We start from the raw sequence: 8,476 nt of genomic DNA on the forward strand, positions 1-8,476 counted from the left end.
CATGAGAAGAATGATACACATGCATCATACTTTATAACATCTGGTTTCATCTATTATTTGAGAGGATTTGACTGTCTTTTCAAAGTGACAAATATGTACTTTCCATACAATCATGTGTTTAATTTTCAATGTTATTTATGGTGAGGATTACAGTGAAAATCTAGCTTGCTACTACATTTAGGAAATTACTTTTAGTGTAAAAAGTGAGGAATTTGGAATATGATTGAATCCTGGTTTTATCAGATACCAAGTAGGTTATCTTATCTTGAGTAAGGTCCGTCACTTTTTAAACTTCTGTGTTTTGTGGTTTGTTTTTGTTTGTTTGTTTGTTTGTTTGTTGCATATATTAATTGAAAATTTTAAGAACACACACACAGACATAAAATTTTAATATGAAATATTTTATAAATTGGAATTAATAACCAAATGTTGACTAATATTGCCCAAACAAGGAAAACATTGACTACTAAGATTTCTACTGTCTTGTCTTTCTAAGAAATGTAAATAATAATGAAAATTTTCAGATTTTGCAAGGTAGCAGAATCCAGAGGAAAAGAGTTTAGATTAGTATTCTTTGTTGGATTGTAAAAATTCTGGATGATGGATCATGCCTCTATACAGCTGTTCCCCACCTCTGCGGAGCTCCCCAGTTGGTTAAAATAGCAACAGCACTAATTACCTGGCAACTTCCTTGATGGCCAGTTCGGAAATTGTTTTCTCCAAAACTTGGAATTTGCAGATTCACTGTCATGCTTTGGGAACACTTCCTGTATGTAGGTGACAGGACTGTGAGAGAAGATTCCTACAGATTAATATCACAAGGCAGCTAAAAGCAAAATGAACCCCATCGCTAAAGAGAATCTTTGAAAGCAAAAGCAAAAGCAAAAGCCACAAGTCCAGTATCTGCTCACCCTCCATGGGGAAGAGACTATGAACAAGGGCGACATGTGCAGCCCCAGAAAGCCTTCAGACAGTGGCATCGAAACTGTGACTACATCTCTTAAATATCAACAGAGATTCCATCCTACATCTCTGTATGTCCTAGCCTCTGATAGAAATAAAAATCCTCCCAGATTGTTGCTTTATATTCTTGGAGACAACTCCCCAAAATACTCAATACAAACCCTCTGCAAATATTCCCATTTACTCTAGCTCAGGGACCCTTGACATTCTCTTTACTTGCAGTCTGGCTTTCTGCTGAGGACAGCATTGTCCTGAACTCTGTAATTTCAAGGCCACATTTCCCCACTTCTATTCGAGTCAGATGGCCCCCTAGACTTTGTCATGTCCACACACTGCAAAGTACCTTGATGGCGACGGATTTATCTGCTCTTTTTTTCTTCTTTGGATAACAGCAAGCACTTTCCTTTTGAGGAAATGTCTGCTTTTCAACCATATGATTGAGAATAAAAACCCTTCTTCTTTAAATACAGTTTTCTAGACTCTTTTACATAAAAATAGTTTTTTATTATCCACTATACTTGATAAGTATAGGAGTAATTTCAAAGTTGGGAATCTAAAATATTTTTTTAAGAAAACCAATTAAATGTACATGTTACTATTTCACTCCAAATACTTTGAGAAATATGATTTGAAATTATCTAAAATTTCCTAGAAAATGATAATTTAGAAGAATTTTTAAATATATGTGTTATATATATATAATTTATATATACAATTTCTGGAAAAAATGTGATGTTTACAGTTTTGGTTCATTTTCAATTTCACAGAACATAGGTTCTTTGACATGAATACTAAGAAAGAATGTCGAAATATTGAAAAATAATTTATTCTAAATTTATTCTGTTACTTAATAAAAATATTTCTACCAATGATTATTCTATTCCTCATTGTTATCCTGGAAGGATAGTTTAAGTATCATGGAGGTGTATGTGTACTTGACTTGCTTGAACTTGACTCAGAGGGAGGAGCCTATTCCCTAAGAAAGATTCAAGAACCCTAGAGAGTAATTCCCCAAGTCTTGAAATCTAATTAAGGAATTCCCAGCATGAGCCCAGCTAGATTTCAAAACTGCTGCAAAACACCAGTGAATCCTTTTACTGTTACAACTGTTATCTTATGCCTGTACCATTACTGTGTGTTGAGTAGGACGGGGAGTTAAATTGTCTTGTTTTTCACATCCACAAAACAAGAGGAATTGTGCCCTATGAGCTCTACTTACCACAAGCCTCCTCTACACTGAGGCCTGAGTTAGAGGATGAGATTTTGGATTTTGAGTTTGTGCTAAATGGGGTGAAAATCCTGAAAACCTGGGGAGGAGAATAAATATACTCGCATCTAGAAAGGGTGTGAATCATTGGAGGTGGCATGTGGACTGTGGCAGACAGACTCCAGGTGATGTTGATGATCCCCACCTCTTGGTGTTCACATCCTGGCATATCTTCTCTCCTTGAGTCTGGAAGCAAGCTGTGACTTGCTTTCAACCAATAAAATAGGACAAAGTTGATCAGAAGTCACCACCATCATTTGGATTACATTATATGGCAAAGATAAAGGTTGTCACTGCCATGATTACATGATTACTTTGTATAGAATCCCATGCTGCTAACAGACTCACTCTGGAGACTCACTTGGACCAAGCAGGCAGCCATAGGTCCTTTAGTCCCAAGAACCTGAATTCTGCCTAAATGACTGAGTACACTTAGAAGGGGATTCTGGCATTCTTGAACTCGATGAATCCTGCCTGGCACAGTGGTGGGGGTCTTGCAGAGGACCTAGCTGAGTCTCATCAGGACTCCTGGCCCAGAAAATCTGTGGGATAGTAAATGTATGTTGTTCTAAGAAGCAGAATTTACTGTAATATGTTACACAGAGCTGAACACTAATAAGATATCTGTGGTGGTGCTGGAGTGAATAATACTACCCACTGTTTCTTGCTTGTACTGGTGGACATACGTTGCCCAAGGCTAACCATTGTTAAGGAGCACTATTTTGTTTCTAATAAGTTTTCTATATTCTTTAGAGAGAAAGTGCTGTTCTGATTGATTTCTGCCCATGAGTTTGGGCTTAATATAAAAGAATCTCTAGGAAGTCATTGAAACAATCAGCACATGCAAAATGGCGGCACAAACCCATTAGATTAACAACTCATCTCCTCCAAGGATACTATCAGAGAAAACAGCTGTAAACATGGCATAAATTCGATTCAAGTTAAGTACAGCAATCTAGTTCAAGCTATTGATCTTGTCCCTAATAAATTAGTGGGTGAATGCCTGGCTGGGCAGAACAAAGACGGCTGAAAATTCCTTATCTGTAAACACTCTTGGATGATTCCCAGGCCTGATTTTATAAAATAGAGCTTAGGACCTAATTCCTCATTATCCAGACAAGGGTTTGGTGTTAAAAGAAAGCAGTGCTTTTAACACCAATTAATGCATGATTTATAAGGTTCTGTATGGGGTACATACTGATGAAAAAAATAAAATGCATAGATAAAACAGAAATGAGAATAAGTGAAAGGAATAAGTAAGCACTACTTTAGCTAAATGAATATGTGTGTGCTTGTTAAGCATTTTTGAGGCAGGGACATGACTTAAAACACCCTATATAATAAAAGGCTAATACTGTATGCAAATTGTCCCCTCAGGACTTCAACTGCTCACTATGACTTGTGCTGACCACTAGGGGGCATTGCAGAAAAAAGGAAGGCCCTGATTGGCCTTGATAGCTGGTCAGCCCTAGGGACCCTATTTGGGCTACATATATATATATATATATATATATATATATATATATATATATATGGTACACATATTATTTATTATGAAAATAGATTTGGTAAACTATCATTAATGAGATTATGTGGTGAGTATCAAAACATCTCTTGGTCTACTAGACTCTTCTAGAAAATGGGCAAATGCTACTGTAAATAACAGAACACTATATACACTCAGATGTACAGCAGTACTTACTCTGTAAATGTGGCCTTCAGCAATTTATTGACTACTGAAAAAAACATATGACAGCATGAAGCCAGCAAGCCGCAGATAATAGACTATCTTGAAAGAGGATCCTTTTCTTCTACACGCAGCAGTAGGTGATAAATGGCTCTAATGTCAGTGTTTATTTTTTTTCCTTCTACCACCTCCTCCCGCAGGCTATCTGGGATCAGAGACTAATAGCCCCTCAGGAGAAAATATCTTGACACAACCCTTCTTGTGTGTGATAGCCACAGTTATCAAGCATGTGTCAGTAACTTCAATTGGGACTAGGGGATGGCTTGATGTTTGTCTACCAAAACACCAGGTATCTTCAGCTATAAACCAGAAGAAAGAAACATAATGTAATTTATTTCTGAAAATGGGAGAGGTTTTATGATCCTGGAGCCAGGGTTCAGCCAGAGGCCTTCAGAGTATTAACAATTTCTCTGAATACATACCCTAAACACTGATATCACCAAAAAGATTTCCCACAGAGTGGGAAACTTATACTGAAAGTACCTCATAGCAAGGCTTATTTTAATCTTGTGCTTGGAAAAAAGAAAACATCAGTCTCACAATGCTGTTGCATCATATGAAATTGCTGGTGTCCAGAGATACTCAGTGTGTAAGTATTTAGTCCAAGCAGTTGTTAATGTTATTTTGACATAGTGGTCTAAAAGTTTTCATCAATCTGTGCAAGTCAATCTAAAGGAAAATGGGCACACCTCTTAATGGGCTGAAAATGGGCCTCCTTTAAGGCTATTGCCATAGTAAAATAAGTACTGAATTTCCTCCTTAATAAGAAACTATATAACCTACTCTTACTTGTTTGGTTGTCATTAAGTAAAAACTTTCTGGCCTCTTTAAGAACTTGATGGTGATAAGAGGTACAAACTTTCAGTTATAAAATAAGGAAGCCATGAAGATGTGATATACAGAATAGAGAATATAAACAATAGTAATGGTAAGTATTTTGTGCATTACTAGATGGTTAATTAATTTATCATGATGATCAATTTGTAAGATATATAAATATTGAATAACTATGTTGACTATATTATATAATGTTATATGCTATATTATAACTATATTATAATGTTATATTATAATGTCATATGCTGACTATACTTTAATAAAACATAAAAAAGTAAATTTTTTAAAAAGAGGGGAAGGTGACCTCTTTTATATTTTCCAGAAAAATAATTAAGCCTTTTATTTTTTATTTTAATTTGTCTTTATACTTTATAATAAAAACACTTTATAAAAATTTTCTACAGGTTTAAAATGTGCACTTAAAATTATGTATCACATAAGTATTGTACAATAAAATTAATTGTATTACCCTTAAAAACACAAAAATGACTATTTTTTAGTTTATTAATGACTGTCATGCCAATAAATTTGATAACCCCATATAATAAAAGTCTAATATGCAAATCAATGGAGTGCAGAATAATCAGATGAACTACTGGTCACTACGATGCTGATGCTCACTGACCACCAGAGGGCAGACGCTCAATGCAGGAGCTACCCCCAGGCCACAGCCCCAGGCCAGCCAAGGTGAATGCCAGCAAGGGCCTCCCAATTGCCTCATCAGTCACCCTGCAGAGGTGACCTGAGGCTGTGGTGGTGTGGGGTGGGGTCAAGGAGTGGGAAGTGCCAGGCCGGCCAAGGTGGATGCCAGGGGGGGTTCCTCTGATCACTCTGCCAGTGGCCCCACAGATCAGTCTTGATCACCATTCAGGCCTAGGGGCCCTACCCATGTATGAATAAATATGAATATAAATAAATATAAAAATTAAAAATAATTTTAATAAAAATAACTTAAAATTAGGGGGTGATTCCTGGAAATGTGCTGTGAGAGTTGTTTAGAGAGAAACTGTGAAACCATTTTGACAAAGGGATTTAAGAGTCATAATGAAGAAGACAGATAGCAATTAGGGCACTTGAATCACTAAACAAAGAGAAGAGAGATTAAGGGAGGCTTACACTTGTGGGGGGAAAAGTGAAGAGAGTGTGATTGGTAATTAATGGCAGCTACCAGGCACTGAGCTCAACATAGGTAAATGCTGCCCAGGTCCATTTTGAGGAATACTGGGCTTTTATTACCCAGAAGCTGGGGATAATGCTAGTACAGCCTTCATCCATTGGGTGGTCATGCTCCTCTGACCCAGACAGTTCCTGCAGTGCCGCAAGGGTCTCCCAGGTGAAGAGGGTCAGTTCCAAGGTGCCTTTTCTGAGGAGTGCACATCCACAGATAGATCAGCAGAGGAGGGCCTGGCCCCTATCTCTGACTGGGATGGTGCATTCCCTCTCCAGAACACACCACTGGCCTGGATGCCATTGGTTCCTCATTACAGAGACAATGACCAAAAGGACCAAAATTGACCCAGGGATTTGTCCAGGAACACTCTGCAGCAACCTTGCCAGAGCCACTGGATGAAGCCCTGCCTGTCTATGAAGGTGGAGGGGAAGTGACCACAGCTACCCTGACCCCTGAGAGCTCCACAGCTCCACAGCCTTCTCTGTAAGTCTCTCTCTTGTTGTTTGTACAAAATGTTATCCCGTGTAGAATCAGCCTTTGTGCAGGCTCTATGTGCTGAGTATTTTGGAGAAGCTGCTTGGCACCTGGCATGTACCTCCTGAGCCTGGGATCAGCAGCCCTATAGTGCCTGGGGCACTGTCTGCTGCCTGGAGCCACTCCTAGCAGGTAGACCAGGTGTATGGGAGGATGCCCTGCTGTTCCCGCTCTTTTTGTTTGGAGGCCAAAGGCTCCAGTCACTGTGGCTCTGCCTGACCTGCAGTGATGCTGCAGGTAGGCCAAGGCCCCAACACAGAGGTCCCCACTGTCCCATGGAGGTGGAAGGGCCATACCAATGGCACTCATGGCTCTCCTGGCCCATACAGTTCCTACAGCTCCTCAAGGGCCCAAGGCTTCCCAGCCTCTCTATTTAGTCTTTCTGTTGTTTGTTGTCAGAAGCTGTCCACCAGTGCTCAGCTATTGTGTAAGAGTAATTGCTCTATATGTACCTGTGTATTTGATTTTTCACACAGGAGGAGAAAGGTCAGTGTCCCCCTACCTGTGACCAGGTTGGGCCTCCCCTGAGTAATCTGAAATTTATCAACTGGCAAGTACACCCCCAAAAGAGAATACAGATGTGAAAAGAGTGGGGCAGTGGGGTGAAGTGACCACTCCTTGCTAACACTGCCTCAATCACCTCTCCACACACCTGTTGGTATTAGTCACTGTCAATCCCCACAAACCCCAAAATGACTTCCTCTGAATGAAGCACCAGTGACTGAAGTCATATTCATTGTTGATTTTTTTTGACGTGTCCTTTTCATGGTTTTTGTTTTATGACTACACTTTTGGAACAATAACCTCCAGCATAAACTCTGTGCCATGCCCTACAGTTCAGCACCTAGGTAACCCAGAATCACCCTGTGGTATTTAAAATATGACAGTTTTCACTTATCAGAAATAGGTCTCAGCACTGTTAATAGCCCAAAGTGAGGAAACGGTAAACACGGACACCACAGTCCAGCTCAGCTTTGACACGCCCTGGAGCATTTTCCAGGGTTTCTTTTCTCAACTGGAAAGGAGCTAAAGAAATAGTTTGTGGCTATAAGAGGACAGGTGTCTGAGCATTTCATTTTTCCAAGCTTAGTCATATTGTGAACATGAACTGGCCCACCATTATCCTATTGTATAATAGGTATGTTAATACACTGACTAGAAAAAAAAAGGGAAATTGTGTTTGTGTGTGTGTGTGTGTGTGTGTGTGTGTTAAAGATATCGTACAAGACACAAGAGATTGTTTTCTGAGACTATACATTTACTTTCCTGCCTTATTTCTTCAATGATTTTGATTAAAGTTGCTACAATATAGAGCTCTGTAATATCTGGTAAGTTTAAGAAACATCAGTCAAAGAATCATGGAATGGATATTTTTGGTTGCAATCATTTTACTCAATTCATAAGTAAGAATATTCATCAGCCATTTGTTGCCTCTTAGATATGCATTATGTTAGATATTTGAGATAAAGGGATATTTAGATATTTAATTGCATCTAAATAATAATTAGCAAGGTTCTTATAATACATAGAGTGATATTATTGTATAAGGAAAAAATATGCTAAGTACCAAGATAGGAATATAGACAAGATGCCAGAGAATAGTCACATATGAAGTGTGACACTCAATTAATATAATGAAAAAATAATTCATGACTCCATCATTGAGTGCTCATACTTATATAGACACTAGGGGCCTGGTGCATGAAATTCGTGCACTGGGAGGGGTCCCTCAGCCCAGCCTGCCCCTTCTTACATACTGGGAGCCCTCAGGGGATGTCCTATGGATGAAAGCGGACCTAAGCCGCAGTCGCCTCGCTTTGCTTGAGGCAACCAGGCTGATCAGGGGAAGGTGCCAGCCCCATCATCCCTTTGCTGCAGTCTCTGCCAGTCATCACAGCTGCCAAGGTATTTTCATCAACATGGACTCCAGTCCCTTCACTATGAAAAAATTACAACT

This window comes from Pipistrellus kuhlii, unplaced genomic scaffold (genome assembly GCF_014108245.1).
Source record: "Pipistrellus kuhlii isolate mPipKuh1 unplaced genomic scaffold, mPipKuh1.p scaffold_m20_p_1, whole genome shotgun sequence".
Classification (NCBI taxonomy): domain Eukaryota; kingdom Metazoa; phylum Chordata; class Mammalia; order Chiroptera; family Vespertilionidae; genus Pipistrellus; species Pipistrellus kuhlii.